We start from the raw sequence: 22467 nt of genomic DNA on the forward strand, positions 1-22467 counted from the left end.
TGTGTATTAGTTATCATTGAATTATATTGCATTGTATGGCTGGACCACAGTTTGCTTGTCCATTCGCTGACTGGAGAACAGCTTGATTGCTTCCAAGCTTCGGCGTTTATGGAGAAACCTGCACCATGCAGTGTGTGTGACTGCACGTAAGTATTCAGTCCATTTGTGTTCAAGCCAAGGCGTGTGATTTGCTGGGTCACAGTAAGAATACGTTTTCTTTCTTTAGAACTTTTCCATTGTTCGGCTGTGCTGCGTCTTCACTGCCGTGCGCAGGCTTTCTCTGCCGTGGCAAGTCGCAGCTGCCCTTTGCTGTGCTGTGCGGCTTCACGCTTTGGTGGCCTCTCCTGTTGCAGAGCGTGGGCTCTAGGCTTGTGGGCTTCAGCAGGTGCAGCACATGGTCTCAGTGCCTGTGTTGTGCAGGCTCAGGAGTTGTGGTGCACTGGCTGAGGTGTTCAGTGGCATGTGGGATTCTTCCCAGACCAAGTATTGAACCCATGTCCCCCACATTGGCATGCAAATTCTGAACCACTAGACCACCAGGGAAGTCCAGTAAGAGCATGACACTGTCCTCCAGAATGGCTGCAGAACATCATTCTGCATTCCCAGGAGCAATAGAGAAGAACTCTGTTACTCCGTGTCTTTGTCAGCATTTGGTGTCATCAGTGTTTTAGATTTTTGCCAAATAGGTGTGTAGTAATATCACGTTCTTGTTGCTCTAACTGCAATTCTGTAATGACATGACAAATATTTTTTCATATTCTTTGAACAGTGTCTTTTGCTTTCAGAGCAGAAATTTTAAATTTTAGTGAATTCCAAGATGCTCAGTTTTCCTTTAATGGATTGTTTTTGGTGGTGTAGCTAAAAACTCCTTGCCATACCTGAGCTCTTCATTATCTCCTGTGTTGTCTTCTAGATGTCCTGTAGTTTTGTATTTAGGTTTATTATCCATTTTCCAAAAATATTTGTGTAAAGTGGAAGATTTGTGTCTGGATCATTGTTTTTTAAACCCCGTTTGTTGAAAAGACGATCCTTTCTCCATTCCTTAGCCTTTGCTCACTTTTTAAAGATCACTTGACTATATTAGTGTGAATGTATTTCTAGACTCACTGTTCCAGTTCTTGCCATTTATTGTGATAATCATCATATGGCTGTGGGGGCTTTTTTCTTGTGTGTTATTTATATGGTATATTTCGTTAATTGATATTCAAATGTTAAACCAACCTTGTATCCCATGATCCCACTGGATCATGTTGTATATCAGCAAAAACAGTATAGTTCTATATAAATTCTTTGTGTCAGAATTGATAATTAGTATCTTTCTAGGAATTTGTCCATTTTAACTAAATTGTCTCATTTGAGAGGGTTAGGATTGTTTATAATATTCCCTTATGAGGTTTAATTTCTGTAGGGTCAAGTGTCTTCACTCCTGATTTTGTTAATTTGGTATCTTCTTTTTTTGTCAGCCAACCTAGAGTTTTGTCAGTTTTGATCTTTAGAAAGAGAATTTTTCTTTAATTGATTTCTAGAAGAAATTTTCCTGTGTTCTGTTTCAGTGTGTTGTTCTGATCTCTTTTTTTTCCTTTTTTAATACTTGCCTTGTGACTAGTTTTGTCTTATTTTCCAAGCTTCTTAACATGGAAGTTTAGGTTATTGACATCATTCTTCTTTTGTAATAAACTGTAAAGCTTTATGTTTCCCTCTAATCATTTAATTTGGTTATATCACATCAATTTTTATATGTAGCATTTTAATTTTTATCTAGTTAAAAATATTTTTGTTTTTAAAATTTCCCCTGTAATTTGGATATTGAGGAGTATATATCATTTAACAAGTCTCTTCCTATTAAATTTGCAGGAGTAGTCAGAGAAAGGCACATAATTTTTCAGTCAGTGACCCAGGTGTTACTCTTGAAATGGGGCAAATCCGTGGGTTATTTGAAATATCTTCCACTCTTAGGAAGACATTGAGCTAAGGTGTTGGTGTTTAATGTAGAAAAAGTAGTCCCATATCTACCAGGAACTGATGAGGATGACCAAATACAGTTAACTCATGTTTAGTGCTAAAGAATATGTCATGTTGTTGGGTCCTGTTCCTTCCTCAGAGCAACGTGACTGTCCTGATATGAGGGATTTTCTTTGTATTAGTTTTTCTTCATGAAATGGGACAACCTTTTAAGTTCTGTTTTTGTATTAGGTCTCCATCCTGAAGCTTAACATCATTGTAAAATGACATGAAACAGATGCTCTTACATCAGCACCTCTGTGACTCCCAACTGTGGAAATTAGGAATTTTTCCTAGTCTGTTGTGACAGTCTCCTATGGGTTAAGATTAAGTTATTATACAATCCACTTTTGCTGTGACTACTTCAGCTATGGCTTTTAGGAGACTTGAACCTACTCTCCTGACCTTTCTATGACCCTCAGGTTTATTGTGGAAACAGAACTCCTGTTGGTCCCTTCCTGATCAGTCCAGTTAGTTCTTGCCACCTTTTATTTACTACCTTAGCTTCTAACCAGGTTGCATAAGTTTGGTGACTTTGGTTAGATGTACCATAAAGAATTATTTAAAACTTTTTTAAAGGATTCTAAAAAATTTTAATAATTGCTGATTTTCCTTGGGTTGAAGAGAGTCTTTACTTATATCTCTTAATTCAGCTTACATCCAAGGTTTAAAATCTACAATTTCTTGCATTGCTGACTCGTGGCTGGCATTGATCTTTAGAGGTAACTGGCATTTGGGGTTTTAAGGGAGCTGTTAGGAAGCGGTGGTGAAACTGAGTCCCACTCACCCGAGTTCCCGTGCTGAGTTTTGATTAACTTCTCTATCCAAAACTGTTCCCTTTCTTTTCCGCTCTTAACTAAATCTTATGCTAACTGAATACTAACCAGCCAGTCAGACTAGTGGGAGGGGAGAGGGCCGGATGTAGGGGGAGAGCCCGGGATGTGGGAAGAGAGAGAACCGGATGTAGGGGGCGGGCCCCGGATGTGGGAGGAGAGCCGGATGTAGGGGGCGGGCCCCGGATGTGGGAGGAGAGAGAGTCCGATGTAGGGGGCGAGCCCCGGATTTGGGAGTTGAGAGAGAGCCGGATGTAGGGCCCCAGATGTGGAAGGAGAGAGAGCCGGATGTAGGGGGCGGGCCCCGGATGTGGGAGGAGAGAGAGTCCGATGTAGGGGGCGAGCCCCGGATGTGGGAGTGGAGAGAGAGCCGGATGTAGGGCCCCAGATGTGGAAGGAGAGAGAGCCGGATGTAGGGGGCGGGCCCCGGATGTGGGAGGAGAGAGCCGGATGTAGGGGGCGAGCCCCGGATGTGGGAGGAGAGAGAGCCGGATGTAGGGGGCGGGCCCCGGATGTGGGAGGAGAGAGAGCCGGATGTAGGGGGCGGGCCCCGGATGTGGGAGGAGAGAGCCGGATGTAGGGGGCGGGCCCCGGATGTGGGAGTGGAGAGAGCTGAGTGTGGGAGGCAGCTGGAGGTCATGGAGATGGCGGGTTTACAGGGCATTGAGTCTCCCTGTTCCTGCTGAAGCTTGTCTGCTTGCTCAGTAGGTTTAGCCAAGGAATCTTTAGCGATGTGACTTTTATTTCAGAATTGAATTTGGAGGCCTCTGCGTACTAATAAAAAAGGCTATCCATTGGGCCTGAGAATTCTAATTATTTAAAGGATTCCTTCATTTTCAAAGGTGTCTCTCAAATGAACCTTTTTATTCAAATCAGGTGTTCCCCTGAGTGGTCATTGAGGGCTTAAGTCATCCCTGGTACAGTTATCCTATTCAGCACGACAGGCACAGAATTAGGATTGTAACAGGGATAGGAAATACAGGGGTTTTTCAGGGGAGAGAAGATTCAGACTTAGACAACCCTGAGGCCAGGCAGTGGTCACTAGGAATGTAATTTTTGTGGACCTTAGTTTCCTAACGTGATGGTTGGCCTCCTCACCCCACAGACCCACAGTGATTCCCCTGGCATGTGGATACTGGAGAGAATGTTCTCTCTATAATAGTGCCCAGCTCACACTACTGTACAACAATTTCGAGATGGAAGGAGACCTGGTTTGGTTTATTGGTGACCCACAGGACAGTTTGTCATGTAGCCTCCAGTACTATGAGAACTGCAAACCCATTGGTCTGTGAAGCTGGTCTGAACAGGTTTACAGGGCAGGACTTCTGTTCCCGCCATGATTCAACTCACAGCAAAACTACAGTTTTTGACAGCACAGAAAACAACAACCAGTATCTCAAGGGACAACACAAAAGGCTTGAAAAGAAATGGCCTGATCCTCCAAGTATCTCAAACAACTAGGAACTAACAACAAATTCCAGGTGTCAGACTGAGAACGAAAAGCCAAGAAACAACACAAAGCGGTTTAGATACACTGCTGATCTGCCGTGTCTTCAAGGACTCAAGTTGTCCTTGGGAAGCGAGGCACAGGGGACGGCTGCGGTGCCCCACCTGGGCCAGGCTGGGGTCTGCAGTGACAGGCGCTGCAGACCAGATCTTGGTGGGACTTCCGCAGTAAACATAAAAGCTGTTACGCAGCTTCTGCAGTGGATGCATCCAGTTTATCTTGTTCCCTTCCCCACTGAGTGTTGATTAAGGAGATACAGGCTCAACAGTAGTGCGAGCTGGAGGACTGATGATGATAATCAGTGTGGAAGCTCCTTACAACTTCTATTTCTTTTTTAACCTTGTGAATCTGAATTTTTCTTCAGTTCAGTTCAGCCGCTCAGTCGTGTCCGACTCTTTGCGACCCCATGAATCGCAGCATACCAGGCCTCCTTGTCCATCACCAACTCCCAGAGTTCACTCAGACTCATGTCCATCGAGTCTGTGATGCCATCCAGCCATCTCATCCTCTGTCGTCCCCTTCTCCTCCTGCCCCCAATCCCTCCCAGCATCAGAGTCTTTTCCAATGACTCTGGAAGAGTCACCAATGACACCTTCGCATGAGGTGGCCAAAGTACTGGAGTTTCAGCTTTACCATCAGTCCCTCCAAAGAAATCCCAGGGCTGATCTCCTTCAGAATGGACTGGTTGGAGACTCTCAAGTCTTCTCCAACACCACAGTTCAAAAGCATCAATTCTTCGGCGCTCAGCTTACTTCACAGTCCAACTCTCACATCCATACATGACCACTGGGAAAACCATAGCCTTGACTAGACGGACGTTTGTTGGCAAAGTAATGTCTCTGCTTTTGAATATGCTATCTAGGTTGGTCATAACTTTTCTTCCAAGGAGTAAATCTTTTAATTTCATGGCTGCAGTCACCATCTGCAGTGATTTTGGAGCCCCCCAAAATAAAGTCTGCCACTGTTTCCACTGTTACCTCATCTATTTCCCATGAAGTGATGGGACCGGATGCCATGATCTTCGTTTTCTGAATGTTGAGCTTTAAGCCAACTTTTTCCCCTCTCCACTTTCACTTTCATCAAGAGGCTTTTTAGTTCCTCTTCACTTTTTGCCATAAGGGTGGTGTCATCTGCATATCTAAGGTTATTGATATTTCTCCCGGCAATCTTGATTCCAGCTTGTGCTTCTTCCAGCCCAGCGTTTCTCATGATGTACTCTGCATATAAGTTGAATAAGCAGGGTGACACTATACAGCCTTGACGTGCTCCTTTTCCTATTTGGATCCAGTCTGTTGTTCCATGTCTGTCTGTCTGTTTCATGTCTGTTCCATAACTTGCTTCCTAACCTGCATATAGGTTTCTCAAGAGGCAGGTCAGGTGGTCTGGTATTCCCATCTCTTTCAGAATGTTCCACAGTTTCTTGTGATCCACACAGTCAAAGGCTTTGGCATAGTCAATAAAGCAGAAATAGATGTTTTTCTGGAACTCTCTTGCTTTTTTGATGATCCAGCGGATGTTGGCAATTTGATCTCTGGTTCCTCTGCCTAAAACCAGCTTGAACATCTGGAAGTTCATGGTTCACATATTGCTGAAGCCTGGCTTGGAGAATTTTTAGTGTGTAATTTCTTACCAATTACTTTTTCACTTGCTTTAATAGTAGTTGAAGAAATCATACAGCTCTAATATTTCACTATAATGTTGTCCATCATTTTCAGTATTGGATGAATAGTCGCATATCATTCAAAGACCTTGAAGAGGACTTTTACCACATTTAAGAAATAGCCACTCTTCATGAAATCTATTACAAAAAATGTATACTTGCATTTTTATATTCCGTTTATACAAAAAATAGATACTAGCAAGGTGAACAAGAATAGAAAACATTGCTTTTTTCAATTTCCCATGTGCATCAGTTTGTCACAAGTCCAAACTCATAACTGAGAGTTGAAAGGTTGAGCCTTTGAAATTTTTGCAAAGTTGTGAAATAACAGTGACTTGAACTTGGTATCTAGTACAAAGAAAGAAGGGGAGAACTACCTGTTTTCCTGCCTGCAAGAAAGAGCTCTAGTTGTCAGGCAGTCACCTCAAAATGGGATTGAGGAGTTGGCACTTTCAAAAATTGGCATGTTTAAGGACCGATGAATTTCCAGGAGTATTACTGGGCTCTAAGTGGGGTTGCTATAGTGAAGCATTTGCTGATTGGTTGTTACCTTTTAAGCTACTTTGGGGCCTGAACACTGTTGGCTGAATTCTAGAAGGTTCGCACTGTCAATTATTTGCCAATTTCTGGAAGCTTGAGTTTACTGGCGTGAGGCTGTTGCTGACTGGTTTTCACAGATTCTCTGAAGTTATCTCTAATAAGTTGTGTTTTCTTGTTCGAGATTTTGGAATTTGGCTAAAGGAAGTCTTTGCCTTCCACTTATGAGACATTAATTCTCAGTCCCCTCTTTTGTTCTTCCTTAGCCAGATGCTCAGAAGAGACCATAAGGCATTGTTGAGAAGGTTGTTTATGGGGATATGTTTATGAGCTAATGTTGCCCCTAAATTATTTAATTGGCAATTACAGTGAGAGAAAAATAGCTCTAACTGCTAACTTTTTGTAATGTTAAAAAACAAAAAAGGTGAAATCAGAATATTTAGGGTGTACTGACAGTATCAATACAGGACACAGAACATGTGCTCTTTACACAGAACAGCTGGAAGTCTTATTTCCAATGTATGTCATACAGCTACTCTTGTACCCAAATCCTTTTTAGTGCTAACTGGACATTTATAGGTTAGTAAGTACACAACAGCACAATTTCTTTATTCATTTTTACCTATCTGACAACTCTTTTAAAATATTGTCTTTATCCTTCCTTCCAAACTATTAATGCATCATGTTTTCAAATATGAAAATAATCACATTTTAAAACCAAACTCTGAGTGTGTCTAAGGTTTCAGCAAGCCTTGAGGTTTTGGCTTCATTTTATGACTTCTCAGACTCAGTGACTCTTACTCACACTTGATCTTAGCCAAAAGGCCGAGAAGCAATCAGTGACTCTTACTCAAACTTCATTGATTTCCTGTCACCCACTATCACAAATAAATTTCTCTAGAACCATTTCTGCCACTTCCCTTGAAAAACTATAAAATTATTATTAATAACATTTAATAACTTCCATTTAACAAGTATTTTTCCAAAGACAAATCTCAACTGCCTGTGTATATACTGTTGCAATAATTCACAGGTGAAATGATAAACCATTTCCCAGCAAAGAGATGAGATCATGGAATCACAAACCTTTACATCAGGGATAAGCTGGCCCCTTTGTGCACATGGTCAGATTCTGAGGGGCATACACTGTCCTGGCAGAAGATGGCATGGACTAAGTTCTGCTTCTGTTAGAGAGGTTTCACATTCTTAATTACTGACTATTCAGGCAGGAAAGACGTTTTCTGTGGGAACCAGGGGCACCTCATATCCCTTTTAAGCTACTTTGGTGACTGCAAACATCCCTTTTCCATGTTTCCCATCCTAAGCCCCGTCTGGGGGCTTTTCATATTGTGTTTGAGTGAACCTACTGAAACATGGAAAGCAGAGTGTTCATGTTTTTGACAAGCAACAAGATAGCTGACAACTATGAGATGATGCTGAGTAACGTTACAGTATGGTGGACCCCTTTCTATGTGCAGTCATTGGAAATTTGCTACGATTCATGCAGTCTGAAATACTAGGTCTCTAAACATTTCTGTGACATGCCCTAGATTACATTCCAAGGAACTCTGCGTATAAGCCCTTTGAGAGGCAGCAAAACCCCGCTGGGTTTACAGCTTCAGAACCTCATTTCCCAGAGCTCTTCCCATCCTCCCTTAGCCTTTAGCCACAATCTGGAACTACCAGCTTTGAGAAAGCACAGGTAACTAAGGTAGTGGAAACTACTCTACCCACAAGGCTGTGCAGCTATGACCATGCACCAGAGAGACTTCTGGGTAATGTAGCTTCCTCTGCCAACACTACCTACCAACTCTTGGAGACTAAGTCACTTCCTACCGGACCTGTAAAAGCCAAGAGGCACCCTCAGGGACACCAGGAAAAGTATTCCCTGCTCCAGCCATGGGAGGGCCTTCGGTTACTCTTAAGTGGGATGCTCCTAAATTTGTAGAGGAGACTTGGAAAAGCCCACAAAGCTTAGGGACCTGTAATTTGAGATAGCAGTATATTTGTAATAGTGGTAAAGAACCCACCAGTCAATGCAGGAGACGTAAGTGAAGCAGGTTCGATCCTTGGGTCAGGAAGGTCCCCTGGAGGAGGGCACAGCAACCCACTCCAATATTCTTGCCTGGAGAATCCCATGGACAGAAGAGTCAGGCAGGCTACAGTCCATAGGGTCGCCAGGAGTCGGACACGACTGAAGTGACTTGGCATGCACACACGAACCACGTCTAGTTCTAATCTACACACCGGATGGACACATCGTATGGCACTCGATGTCCACTCACAGCTGTCACCTATCTTGTTGCCTGTAAAATACATGCAGGCTAAATTTTTAGAGACTGTTTCATGCCCTTCAACATGCAAAAGACCCCAGACATGGCATGAGGGAGAGTTGGAAAAGGGGTATCTTTCCTGCCTTGATAATGAGTGACTGTGGTCCAACCTGGCAAACAACTCTTTTATTGAAATGTTTATTATTCTGAGTTTCTTTCAACAGCTGAAGCCCAGCCCTAAAGGAGAGCAAATTATTGTACACCATTTCCTGGCAGGATACATCACTAAACACTGAAAGATGATAGATGACAAATTTTATGTATATGTTACCACCCCAAAATGATTAATGATAAAAAAATGGATAACTTTTATGACACAAACACATAGCTGAAAGACACTACAAGAAAAAAGCCAAATAAGAAAAATATAGAAAGATATGCCAATGGAAGCTTGGCTTAAAATTTTTTAAGATATTAATCTCCTGTGAAACAATTTAAATTTCCTTAATTTAAACTTCACTTACCCACTTTAAACAACTTTTTCTCAGAGTGATTGTCATAAAATGCAGCTCTAGTATATAACAGGGCCTTGCTTATTCCTATATGATGCCATGCTTTTGCACACACAAAATAATATTAAATACATTTTAGATATCTACAAAAAATAGATGCATTTACTGAAAGCAGCCATCCATGAATAACAATAAAGTAATAGAAAATATAAACTGTACTGGGAATCCCCTGGCAGTCCAATGGTCAGGACTCTGCTGTTTGACTCCTGAGGTCCTGGGTTCAGTCCCTGGTGGGGAAATTAAGATCCTGCAAGCTGCATGGTTTGGTTCAAAAAACACCAAAAAGACAAAAAAACAACTTCACACTGTACTAGCTCTCTGGAGATGGCAGGTTGGCTAGGACTGAGAGAGAGAATACAAAGGAGTCAGTGGAAATTCTATAAATAATGGACATGTTCATTATTATGATGTTGGTGATGGTCCCCTTATGCACTCGTGTGAAAATACATTTAACACTTTCAAGAATGGTTTAATATGTGGCAGTACCTCAGTAAATATGTCAATAAAATTTGGATTTCTTCCTCTACAAATATCTGGCAAAGTATTAGTAGTATTGACTCCATCAGCACCCTTCCCTATGTCTTAGGTGGGTCAATTTTGATTCCTTCTCAAAACAGAAGGAAGTACTAACAAATGCTTCAACGTGGGGACGTTATGCTAAACTAAATAAGCCAGTTGCAAAGACATGAAAAATGTATTATTACACTTGTATAAAGTATCCAGAGTAATCAAATTGATAAGAGACAGGTCTGGTAGGGAGGGCATAGGAAGAGATCTTGTTTAATGGGTGTAGAGTTTTATTTTTGCCAGATGACAAGAATTCTGGAAATTAGTTGTGCAAAATGTGAATTTTTACACGTACTAAACTGTACAATTAAAAAGGTAGAGGGTTAATTTTGTTACATGTATTTACCACAGTCAAAATTGAGCAGATATTTTGCTGAAGTCTTTTGCCATTTGCAACAGTCTGCTGTGAAACTTTTTGGTGCTGAATGAGGTGGAAGTTTTGGCTGAATATAACTTAAATCACTGCCCAAATAAAGTCTTTCTCCATTGTGAAATCTCTGATGTGCAACAGGGCTAAGTTTCACCTAAAGACTTATCCACACTCATTGCTCTCATAAGGCCTTCCTTCGCTGTGAACTCTTGATGTCTGAGAGATGTACCAAAAAGTTTCCCATGTTTCCTGTACTCTTAAGGTCCACTCCAAATCAACTCATAGGGTACTTCTCCAATGTATGGAGTTTGGCGTTCTTGCATGCTAAGTTGCTTCAGTCGTGTCCAATTCTGTGCAGCCCTATGGACTGTAGCCTTCCAGGCTCTTTTGTCCATGGGATTCTCCAGGCAAGAATACTGGAGTGGGTTGCCATGCCCTCCTCCAGGGGATTTTCCACACCCAGGGGTCAAACCAGCATCTCTTGTGTCTCCTGCATTGGCAGGCAAGTTCATTACCACTAGGAGTTTGTAGTAGTACCTAAAGAATTTACCATATTCTTTGAATTCATTAGGTTTTCACCACTGTGAATTCTTGCTCAATGAGGTTGTTCAGTTCAGTTCAGTCCAGTCGTTCAGTCATGTCCGACACTGCAACTCTATGGACTGTAGCACACTAGGCCTCCCTGTCCATCACCAACTCCCTGAGTTTACTCAAACTGATGTCCATTGAGTTGTTGATGCCATCCAACCATCTCATCCTCTGTCATCCCCTTCTCCTGCCTTCAATCTTTCCCAGCATCAGGGTCTTTTCAAATGAGTTAGTTCTTCGCATCAGGTGGCCAAAATACTGGAGTTTCAGCTTCAACGTCAGTCCTTCCAGTGAATATTCAGGACTGATTTCCTTTAGGATGGACTGGTTGGATCTCCTTGCAGTCCAAAGGATTCTCAAGAGTCTTCTCCAACACTACAGTTCAAAAGCATCAATTCTTCAGTGCTCAGTTTTCTTTATAGTTCAACTCTGTTTATAGTCCAACATCCATACATGACTACTGGAAAAACCAAAGCTTTCACTAGACAGATCTTTTTTGGCAAAGTAATGTCTCTCTCTGGTTTTTAATATGCTGTCTAGGTTGGTCATAGCTTTTCTTCCAAGGAGCAAGCGTCTTTTAATTTCATGGCTGCAGTCACCATCTGCAGTGATTTTGGAGCCAAAAACAATAAAGTCTGTCACTGTTTCCACTGTTTCCCCATCTATTTGCCATGAAGTGATGGGACCAGATGCCATGATCTTAGTTTTCTGAATGTTGTGCTTTAAGCCAAATTTTCATTCTCCTCTTTCACTTTCATCAAGAGGCTCCTTAGTTCTTTTTCACTTTCTGCCATAAGGGTGGTGTCATCTGCATAACAGCAGATTCTCCTGGCAATCTTGATTCCAGCTTGTGCTTTATTCAGCCCAGCATTTCTCATGTACTCTGCTATTGTGGTCCTTTAATGGAACGGAACCTGGTGGTCTGGAGTCGATGATAAGAAAGTGAAAGATTGAAAGAAGCTAATATTCCCTGGTTTATGCAGAGAACCAATAAAACCCTAGTACAGGGCTGGCACCACTCACGAAGGCACAGGGCACCCTCTCAAGGAGGTCTTGAAAGCCTGGGCAGGAGAGTGAGCTTGGTGGGTTTCCACACTCCAGAGAATTAGCCAGAGGGAGGGAAAGAGAGAGAGAAAGAAAGACATGGGGACCCAAGCCTCTGGTGGAGCAAGGGTGCTTTAATGATCTTTCTGTGAGTATACATAGGCTGTTGTACAAGGAATTTCTTTCAACAATGATAAAGATCAGAAAACCAAACGTACAGCAACCGTTACCAAGGGAACAAGGGATTAACAATGGTCATAAGGTCAGGAGACAATCCATATCTCAAGAAAGAAGATCGAGACTAAGCAGTTTTGTCATAAGGAGAATATTACTGAAGGAGACTCATGCATGGTTTCATCCTATGACCTCAGTGCTGGCAGTGGCATGCTGTTCCACTCATTCCTGTTGCCATGAACTGATAAGGATCAGAGGGTTTATGAGAAACAGAACGCAGGAATCCTCCTGTTAAACGTTCCCTGACACTCTGCATATAAGTTAAATAAGCAGGGTGACAATATACAGCCTTGACGTACTCCTTTCCCAACTTGGAACCAGTCTGTTGTTCCATGTCCAGTTCTAACTGTTGCTTCCTGACCTGAATACAGATTTCTCAAGAGATACCAAGGGAATTAGAGACATTAATTAGAGATTAATATTAATTTAATTAAACTAGAGATACCAAGGGAACATTTCATGCAAACATGGGCACAATAAAGGACAGAAATGGTATGGACCTTACAGAAGGAGAAGATATTAAGAAGAGGTGGCAAGAATACACAGAAGAACTATACAAAAAAGATCTTCACAACCCAGATAATCATGATGGTATGATCACTCACCTAAAGCCAGACATCCTGGAATGCAAAGTCAAGTGGGCCTCAGGAAATGTCACTATGAACAAAGCTAGTGGAGGTGATGGAATTCCAGTTGAGCTATTTCAAATTCTAAAAGATGATACTGTGTAAGTGCTGTATTCAATTTGAGAGCAAATTTGAAAAACTCAGCAGTGGTCACAGGACTGGAAAAGGTCAGTTTTCATTCCAGTCCCAAAGAAAGGCAATGCCAAAGAATTCTCAAACTACCACACAATTGCACTCATCTCACTCTCTAGTAAAGTAATGCTCAAAATTCTCCAAGCCAGGCTTCAACAGTATGTGAACCGTGAAATTCCAGTGTTCAAGCTGGTTTTAAAAATGGCAGAGGAACCAGAGATCAAACTGCCAACATCCGCTGGATCACTGAAAAAGCAAGAGAGTTCCAGGAAAACATCTATTTCTGCTTTATTGACTATGCCAAAGCCTTTGACTCTGGGGATCACAATGAGGTTGGCGTTGTTCCTAAAGAGTTCTCCACGTTAAAGTCACTCATATTTTCCTCATTGTGGATTTTCTGGTGATGAGGGAGGTGAGGCTTCCTAATGAAGGCCTTTTGACGTTTTCTGTATGTATAAGGCCTTTCTCCAGTATGGGTTTTCTGATGCTGAAAAAGTACATTCTTGTGGCTAAACACTTTCCCACAGGTTTTCTGATGCTGAAAAAGTACATTCTTGTGGCTAAACACTTTCTCACACTCTTTACACTGATAAGGCCACTCTACCATGTGATTTCGCCAATGTTTAATGAAATTGGAGTGGTACTGAAAGAATTTACCACATTTGCTACATTCATAAGGTCTTTCTCCAATATGATTTTGCCAATGATTAATAACCTTGGACTTGTACTTAAAGGATTCCCCACATTCACAGACTGACTTATAAAGAACAGAACAGAAAAATCATAAGGCTTTTCTACAGTATGAGTTCTTTGATATCCAGTGAGTGTGGAGGTATACCAAAAGAATGTCCCACATTTCCTGCACTCATAAAGCCTTTCTGTGCCATGAATGCTGATGTTTAATGAGGAGGGATGCGTACCTAAATAATTTTCCACATTCACTGCACTTGGCCTTTCTCCAGTATGAATTCTCTCATGTTTAATGAGTGTTGACTTATGTCTGATGAATGTGGAGCTGTACATGAAAGTTTTCCCACATTTGCTGTACTCATAAGGCCTTTCTCCAGTGTGAAGTCTCTCATGTCTCACCAGTCTGTAGTTGTATCTAAAGCATTTCCCACATTATCTGCACTCATAAGGGCTTTCTCCCTTGTGAATTCTCTGATATTTTATAAAGTAGGCTTTGTACTTGAAGCATTTCCCGCATTTGCTATGCTCATAAGGCTGTATTCCAGTCTGGATTTTCTGGTGCTCACCAAGTATCTGTTTTCAGCTGAAGGCTTTCCCACACCGAATGCACCTGTAATCACTCTGTTCATGACGAAAGGCCTCCTGGCACTCAGTGTCCCCATGTGGCTGCCCCACACCACGAGGGGCCAGCTGCTGCAGAAGGCCTGTGCTGCCCAGGAAGGGCTTCCCATCTCCACTGCAGGTCCCATCTCTCCTGTGTGAACACTGCTGTTAGTCAGAAATGAAGGCTGCCCCTCAGCCCTTCTGCAAAGTTTGTCTCTAATCTCCTTCTGGTGCTGGGAAAGGTCTGGTCTGCAAATGTAGAGTCCTTCACCAGGGTACATTCCATCATGCTCAGGCAGAGGAAAAAAGTCTCTGGAGACTGGGCCACACATGTCACTGGGCTGGGCCTACCTGGAGGATGGATCTGGCTTTGCAGTCCTGACCTCTGACATGCCTATAGAAACACCTTGCTCAGAAGAGGCCTCCTCACCCTGGGCTCCATGCCAACAACCTGTAACCAGATAGATGCTGGTAAAGTGCATGTTGATTTTGATGGAAAGGACAGCCCCATCAGAAATAAGTGTGTCACACACACCCAAAACCAAAGCCAGAGAGAGGAAGGTCTGCTGTGCAGAGATGGATGTGGGAGCTTCCATGATGAGAGAGCCCTGACCACAGCCAAAGACTGAAGGAAGAGTTACTGTTTCCACTGATTTGAGATGCTAAGATAAAATACTACAGGCTGGCTGGCTTAAAAGGAAGAAAATTTATTTCTCACACTGTAGAAGATGGAATGTGATCAGTCTGCATTTTTCTAGGGTGCAGACTTCTCATTGTCCTCACATGGTGGGAGGAGCTTTTATGACAGCATGAATCTCATTCACAAGGGCTCTGCCTCCACGACCTGGTCACCCTAAAGTCCCTATCTCCCAATACTGTCACTTTGGGCACAAGGTTTTCAACATACGGATTTGGGGGCAAAACTAACATTCAGACCATAGCAGGGAGGAGAGGGAGGCCTCCAAGTAAACACAGGCATGGCTACTAGTGACAGTGAGCATTGTGGCAAAAGTTGTTTCCAGAGCTGTAAATACCTGACAACAAAAGTGACCTACATTCCAAGAACTATCTGGATATGTGCAGACCTCAAGACATCTCATGCATAGGTGAAATGTAGAGCACTACAAAGGGCCCAGTGAAATGGAACAATGTGACAAATGAAGGCCCCCCTTGGTGTGCTTAGAGTGTGGCAACACAAAGACAAATGCAGAAGAAAAGCAAGAAGCAAGGTGTGGCCAGTGGTCGTAGCATCAGTCAATGGTGAACACAGAACAGGTTCCCAGCTCTGACCTGACACCCTTTCCCAGGATGTTGCACCAAGCCCGGGTACTTTTAAGTGTCTCCTGCCATTGATGCAATAATGTCCACACTATCAGGTACCCATGGTTCTCTCTGCTGCTCCAGGTGAAAGACAGAAAAAGGAAGGGCCAGCACATGTCCAGAGAGATTCAACACAGGGCATCTGACGTGCTAAACCTGGAAAATCCTGCCAAAATAGGAAGAGTTTCGCTTATGAACCACCACCAACCTCAGGCTATCAGTCAAGGCCTGATACCTGTGCACCCCTGTCCCAGCACCCCATTCCCACCAGATATGACAAAACCAATAGTTCCTGCACATCCCACCTCAGTATCACCTGCAGCTGTCTGGACATTCTGCATCCTGTGGCCAGGACTCCCTGCCACACTTTCCCCCCTCAGTTGTCAGAAATGGAACCGTTCCATATAACCCAGGACTAAATATAGGGTTCTGGGCCTGGTGAGAGCACATGGTCTATATATACAAGACAGAAAAAAGGGGACAGAAGTCTTGGGACACTGCCATTTCCTGAGGGCGTATATATCAGGATGATAAAACCAGCAGGCGATAATTAGGACGGGTAAGAGGTGGGACCCCTCCACTCACCTCTATAGGGTCCATGAGCATCTGTGCTACTGCCATGGGGCCCTGGGGAGAGAAGGAAGCCATGAGAAGTGGACAACAGTGGTAGGATCCTACTGCAGAGCCGGACCTCCACCTCTGCCAAGCCCTGGTGTAGTGGGATCTCAGCCTGACAGTCTAAGCTCAGTTCAGTTCAGTTCAGTCACTCAGTCGTGTCCGACTCTTTGCGACCCCATGAATCGCAGCATGCCAGGCCTCCCTGTTCATCACCAACTCCCGGAGTTCACTCAGACTCACGTCCATCGAGTCCGTGATGCCATCCAGCCATCTCATCCTCGGTCGTCCCCTTCTCCTCCTGCCCCCAATCCCTCCCAGCATCAGAGTCTTTTCCAATGAGTCAACTCTTCGCATGAGGTGGCCAAAGTACTGGAGCTTCAGCTTTAGCATCATTCCTTCCAAAGAAATCCCAGGGTTGATCTCCTTCAGAATGGACTGGTTGGATCTCCTTGCAGTCCAAGGGACTCTCAAGAGTCTTCTCCAACACCACAGTTCAAAAGCATCAATTCTTCAGCACTCAGCCTTCTTCACAGTCCAACTCTCACATTCATACATGACAACTGGAAAAACCATAGCCTTGACTAGATGGACCTTAGTCGGCAAAATAATGTCTCTGCTTTTGAATATACTATCTAGGTTGGTCATAACTTTTCTTCCAAGGAGTAAGCGTCTTTTAATTTCCTGGCTGCAATCACCACCTGCAGTGATTTTGGAGCCCCCAAAAATAAAGTCTGACACTGTTTCCATCGTTTCCCCATCTACTTCCCATGACGTGATGGGACCGGATGCCATGATCTTCCTTTTCTGAATGTTGAGCTGTAAGCTAACTTTTTCGTTCTCCTCTTTCACTTTCATGAAGAGGCTTTTTAGCTCCTCTTCACTTTCTGCCATAAGGGTGGTGTCATCTGCATATCTGAGGTTATTGATATTTCTCCCAGCAGTCTTGATTCCAGCTTGTGTTTCTTCCAGCCCAGCGTTTTTCATGAGGTACTCTGCATATAAGTTAAATAAGCAGGGTGACAATATACAGCCTTGACGTCCTCCTTTTCCTATTTGGAACCAGTCTGTTGTTCCATGTCCAGTTCTAATTGTTGTTTCCTGACCTGCATACAGATTTCTCAAGAGGCAGGTTAGGTAGTCTGGTATTCCCATCTCTTTCAGAATTTTCCACAGTTTATTGTGAAAATCAGTTCCTCAGAAAACAGTACTGTCTTTTACCCGTGGGTGACCCAGGAGAAGGACTGAGCCTCAGGAAAAAGAAAATGCTACTTAAGATATGAATGCTTCCAACCTCACAGGGCTCATATTGGTATCTAACATAAGGAAGACACACCATGTATCAGCTATGACTGTCCATAGGAACAACAGTTTTTGTCTTTAGTACTTATTCATGGTCACATCAGGTCGTATTTGTGGCATGTGGAATCTTCTATTGGGGCGTTCAGACTTCTCCAATGGCATGCCAGCTCCAGAGCTCGCAGGCTTAGTAACTGCAGCCTCGGGCTTAGTTGCTCTGCCCCCTGCAGGACTTTAGTCCCTGACCCGGATCAAGCCTGGGTCACCTGCAGTGGAAGGCAGACTCCTGACGCCGGAGCAGCGGGGGAGGCCCCACGGCCAGCAGTTCTGTGCGTATTTCACTGCGAATTGCCGGGGTCCAGCCCCGGTGGATCCAGGGTGATTCAGAGGTGGGGGCGGAGTCGGCGTCCTTGGAAATAACTTATTTAACTACAGATAGAGAGGGATTAAAAATTACAGAGAAAAAGAGGCTGAATAAGTTGGTTTACATGGAATACCAATCACCACCTACGTAGGCCGCAGGCGTCTTCCGGTCCTCCTGAAGGAGAGGAGGCACTGAGGCTCCCCCGGTCCGATCTTAGAAGCCCAGGCAAAATTAGCAGGCTTTGTGGGTACCCATGCACCAGATGGGAATTTGGCCAGAAAATAGTAGGAGAGAAAAAGAGGCTGAATAACTTGGTTTATGTGGGATACCAATAAAATTCCAAGGCAAGGAATTTGGACCATCTACGTTGGGCCACCAGCGCCACGTGAATATCAGAAGGTGCCCCTCCTTGGGCTCCTTCTTGTGTGGGCTTGAAAGCCGGGGTAAGTAAGTAGACATGGTGAGCACCCATGCTCCAGATGGGAATTCAGCCAGAAAAATGGGGAGCAAGAAAGAACGACATGGGGGAATCAGTCTTTCTGGGAACTGATCCAATTTCTTTATTTTTGGGTTTGCTTATATACCTTTTGTTACACATAGGGATGAATATAGAGTCACGCGGGGGTCAGCAGTCCTGACCTTTATCAAAATCAGGTGCTTTACATAAAAAAAGATCTTAGGGGTTTTACATCATCTTCTGGCAATGAGGCCTGCTGAGATTTTATGACCCTTTCTTTCTGATAGCCAAAAAACTTATTTTTTCCAAGGGTGTTTTTTCTTAAACCAGGCACCACCCTCCAAATAAAGTTGCATTCCTATAGGGTGAGAGTGTAGTGAGTTACAATCAAGAAAGGAATTTATTTAACCCAAGGTTAACATGATTAATCTTAAAGGTTAATACTTATTTCTCCTATATGTTAGTTACATTCATTATCAGGGCAGGGGATATGGAGATTTAGCAGCAAACATCAGCCCAACAAATGAAAATCCTTTCACCAATGTTCCCCTTAAGATCTATTTAGTCTTAAGATAGTGATAAAGTTACATTTTTGCATAGCAAGGACACAGTGATTTATAACAAAGTACAATGATCTATTACAAAAGAGAAAATTCATTAACTCAAAAAGTCTAGCATTGCTAACATCAAAAACTACTATATTTCTTTTTCTATATTCCAAATACATTGATTAATATATCCCCAGGTGCCTAAGGATATGGAGGCCTGGCGGCAATCATTGACTCAACAATGAGAAAAGCCCTATGCTAATTAAGATTCTCAAAATACTCCAAACTCTCTGTGCTGTTTATGGTTGAGAGATAGTGAACAATCATGTGCGTAGTGGCAGGAGTATGGATAATCCTGTCACACAAGCTAGTTTGCCAGCAGAGAGGTTTGACCTGAGACACCCCACTCCAAAACTTTTGCCTGGAAAATCCCATGGATGGAGGAGCCTGGTGGGCTGAAGTCCATGGGGTCGCTAGAGTTGGGCACGACTGAGCAACTTCACTTTCACTTTCATGCATTGGAGAAGGAAATGGCAACCCACTCGTGTTCTTGCCTGGAGAATCCCAGGGACGGGGGAGCCTGGTGGACTGCCGTCTATGGGGTCGCACAGAGTTGGACACGACTGAAGTGACTTAGCAGCAACCCTTGTCACACCCAGGGCAGGGAATTAGCAGCAATTATTGGCACAACAAATGAAAAACCCTTCACCAATATAATTCCTAACCAACTCACTATACTAATAATTTCTAACTTCCCAAAAGACTTTGCCTTTAGTAAGTCTAAAACATCTCGTGCCTCTCAGGTTGGGAGGCTGTAAACAATCACATGTGGCCAGATGAACCTATACAGGTGGGCTAGATAACCTTCAGAGGAGTCCGTAAGTTGAAACACTCTTGTCACGCCCAGGAATTTTTATCGACTTGGAGCTGCACGTTTACTCCTTCTCCGAGAGAACCGGTGGGGAACAGCCCCCCATAAAGTCAGAGGTGTAGGCGAGAGCATGAAACAGTAAAGTAGATAGACTCTGGTTTGGGGGTAGATGCTCGGGAACAGGGGGTTTCCTGAGGCTTGATCACGCCTTTGCATATGCCAAGCCTCCTTCCTCATGACCTTTGCCATGGGCGGAGTTCCTCACACTGGCTCCTGGCAGCAAATGAAGTGGCAGTGTTGAAACTTGGCGGTCTTCACTTTTACTGCTTTCTAAGATCTCAGAGGATATCATACATGAAACTGCATTGTAAGCAAATAATACCTAGAGATAAATCAATAACAAGCCAATTATAAAGTGTCTGCATAAATTTAAGAGTGAATAGGCTCATTTCTAATTGCCTGTGTGTATTTAGAGAAATATTGATTAACTTGTTTAAATTAATTTTCAAACATTCTTAAGTTAAGGGGTCACGGGGAGGGGCTGGGCAGGCAGGTCAACTGTCAGTCTATTCAACAAGCAGACCCGTGAGCAGCTTCTTGGGAGCCCTTGACTGAAGCAGAGTCTCATCCCTCCTGCCCTGAGGCGTGAGGTGAGGCAGGTGCTCTCGTCCACGACCCACTGGCTGCAGCAGCCTGGCTGACCCTTCCCTCCTCCCACTGGGGGCGGCCCCGAGGGTCAGCAGAGCCAGCAAGCAGAGAATCCACTCCAGCACCCACAGCAGGCTCCACAGAAGGAAAGCTCTTACCTGCTGCAGGCTCCCATTCTACACAGGCCAGAATCCCTCCTCCGTCAGATCTACTCTTCTGAGAGGGAGCATCAGGGACGCCAGCACCCAGCCCTCACATCCTGCCCTCCCCACCCTTATCACAAGGCCAATCTCAGGCAAGCTCAAGACCTCCTCCACCTGATCCCTCCTGGCCCAGTCCACACCCTCCACTCCTTTGATATCTCCAGCCCCACCTCCTTCCTCGGCTTCCAGACATTATGTTCACCTCCACATATGCCAGCTCCATTTGGTGACATCTCCATCTTGACATGCGTCAGGATAAACACGTCCAAATACAACAATGCTCTCCCCGCTGGAACCTGCTCTCTGGCTGCTCATCTACATATTTTCAGGCAGAATAATCCTTGAGATGGCCCTTCACTCCCTGCTTCTGCTCACAGTCACACATGGCGTACAGAAAATCCTGTATGCTCTACAGACGAAACCTACCCAGAGTCTCACTCCATCTCCTGCTACCTCCCTGGTCCAGCCTCTCCCATAATTCTCCTGGGGTCTATCGCGGTGGCCTCCTTAGCAGTCTCCCTGCCTCCATCCGCATCCTTTTCTCCCGGTTTTTATCTTCTAACTCTGGACACGGGTCTCCAATCCCCGTTCCCTGCACAATCTTCCGTGGCTCCCACCTGCTCAGGCTGCCATTTCAGGTGAGATACCGCGTTCTCTTCTGTCCCAGAAAAAAAAAGTGACCCCCGGTTTCCCCAAGGCTGCCGACTCGGTAGCATCTGCACGCCGCGCACCATCGCCCCGAGGGAACTCTCTCCCTCACGCCGGCTCACTGGCTGAAAGGCGGCCGCTCGCAGGGCCGGCCTCAGTTCTGGATTCTCTGGCTGACCGGCAGGGGTCTGAGCGGGCGTTCCTCGGTCCGGATCTGGGACTCGGGCCAGGTGGGGGCCCGGGAGACGGAGAACCCACCTCAGCCGACCTCGCCCCTGAGCCTCTCCTCCCGCTTTTTTGCCCCATCACTTAGGTGCCTGACGAGGGACATTTCAAGCCTTCACCGTGGCCTGCCAGGCTCTTCTGTCCCTGGAATTCCACAGGCCAGGATACTAGCGAGGGAAACCGGAAGTTCCGCCCCAGAGGATGCACACGCAGCCGCGCGTCCCACCTCCAGCCTCTCATTGGTCCAGCCGCCGCCTATCACCGAGGCAAGGAGGGTTCAGCAGGCCTGTTTTCGTCCACATGCGATCAGGAGCCGGACTTCTGGCTTCTATGAGCCGGCTGGTTTTCCTGCTGTTTTCACCGTTCTTAGGGCTTTTTTTGAGTGGGGACCGAAGTGAATGGATCGCGCGAGGAGAGACGTTGGCCCGCTGTCCGTAGCCGACTGTGAACCCCCAAGCCAACCCCCAGAGCCCACCATCGACGGCGCTGCTCTCGTTGCCGCTCCCGCTTGCCTCGGTCACTGGCCGCGGGGAAAGCCGGGTGGGGAGAGGCGGCTACGTAGCTAGTGCTTTGATACAGAAAATCATTTAGTTGCAGCGCCACACTCATTAGACACTGGAGGAGTCCCACTGGAAAAAGGCCGTTTTAGTCCCGTTAATATGGGAACGTTTTGTAGTTAAAACTCCAGACTCCGTAAAAACTAGCGAATTCACGTTGACGTGAGGCCTTTTGAGAATAGCGGATATGGGAACATCATTGCATGAGACTCCGGTCTTAAACATGATTGAATTTACCCTGGAGAAATGCCTTCTGAGTGCAAGGAATGTTGGAAAGTCTATACCAAAACTAGCCAAACTTCATTTAGCTCCAAAAAAGTCACAGCAGAAAAAGATCTTAGGAAGGAGGCAAATGGGGAAAGAACTTCAGCCAAGTCAGCTCTGATTGGCGATGTGAAGTACGTATTATGTACGTTGGGGTTTGTTTTCATCCTTGTGTTAAAACACACATACACAAAACTTGCCAACATAAGAA

General features: G+C 44.5%; 1 pseudogene; it reads right to left on the reverse strand.

The window, feature by feature from the left end:
- On the reverse strand, positions 13164–16346 carry LOC106503171 (annotated as a pseudogene).

Source organism: Capra hircus, chromosome 18 (assembly GCF_001704415.2).
Source record: "Capra hircus breed San Clemente chromosome 18, ASM170441v1, whole genome shotgun sequence".
Taxonomy (NCBI): Eukaryota; Metazoa; Chordata; class Mammalia; order Artiodactyla; family Bovidae; genus Capra; species Capra hircus.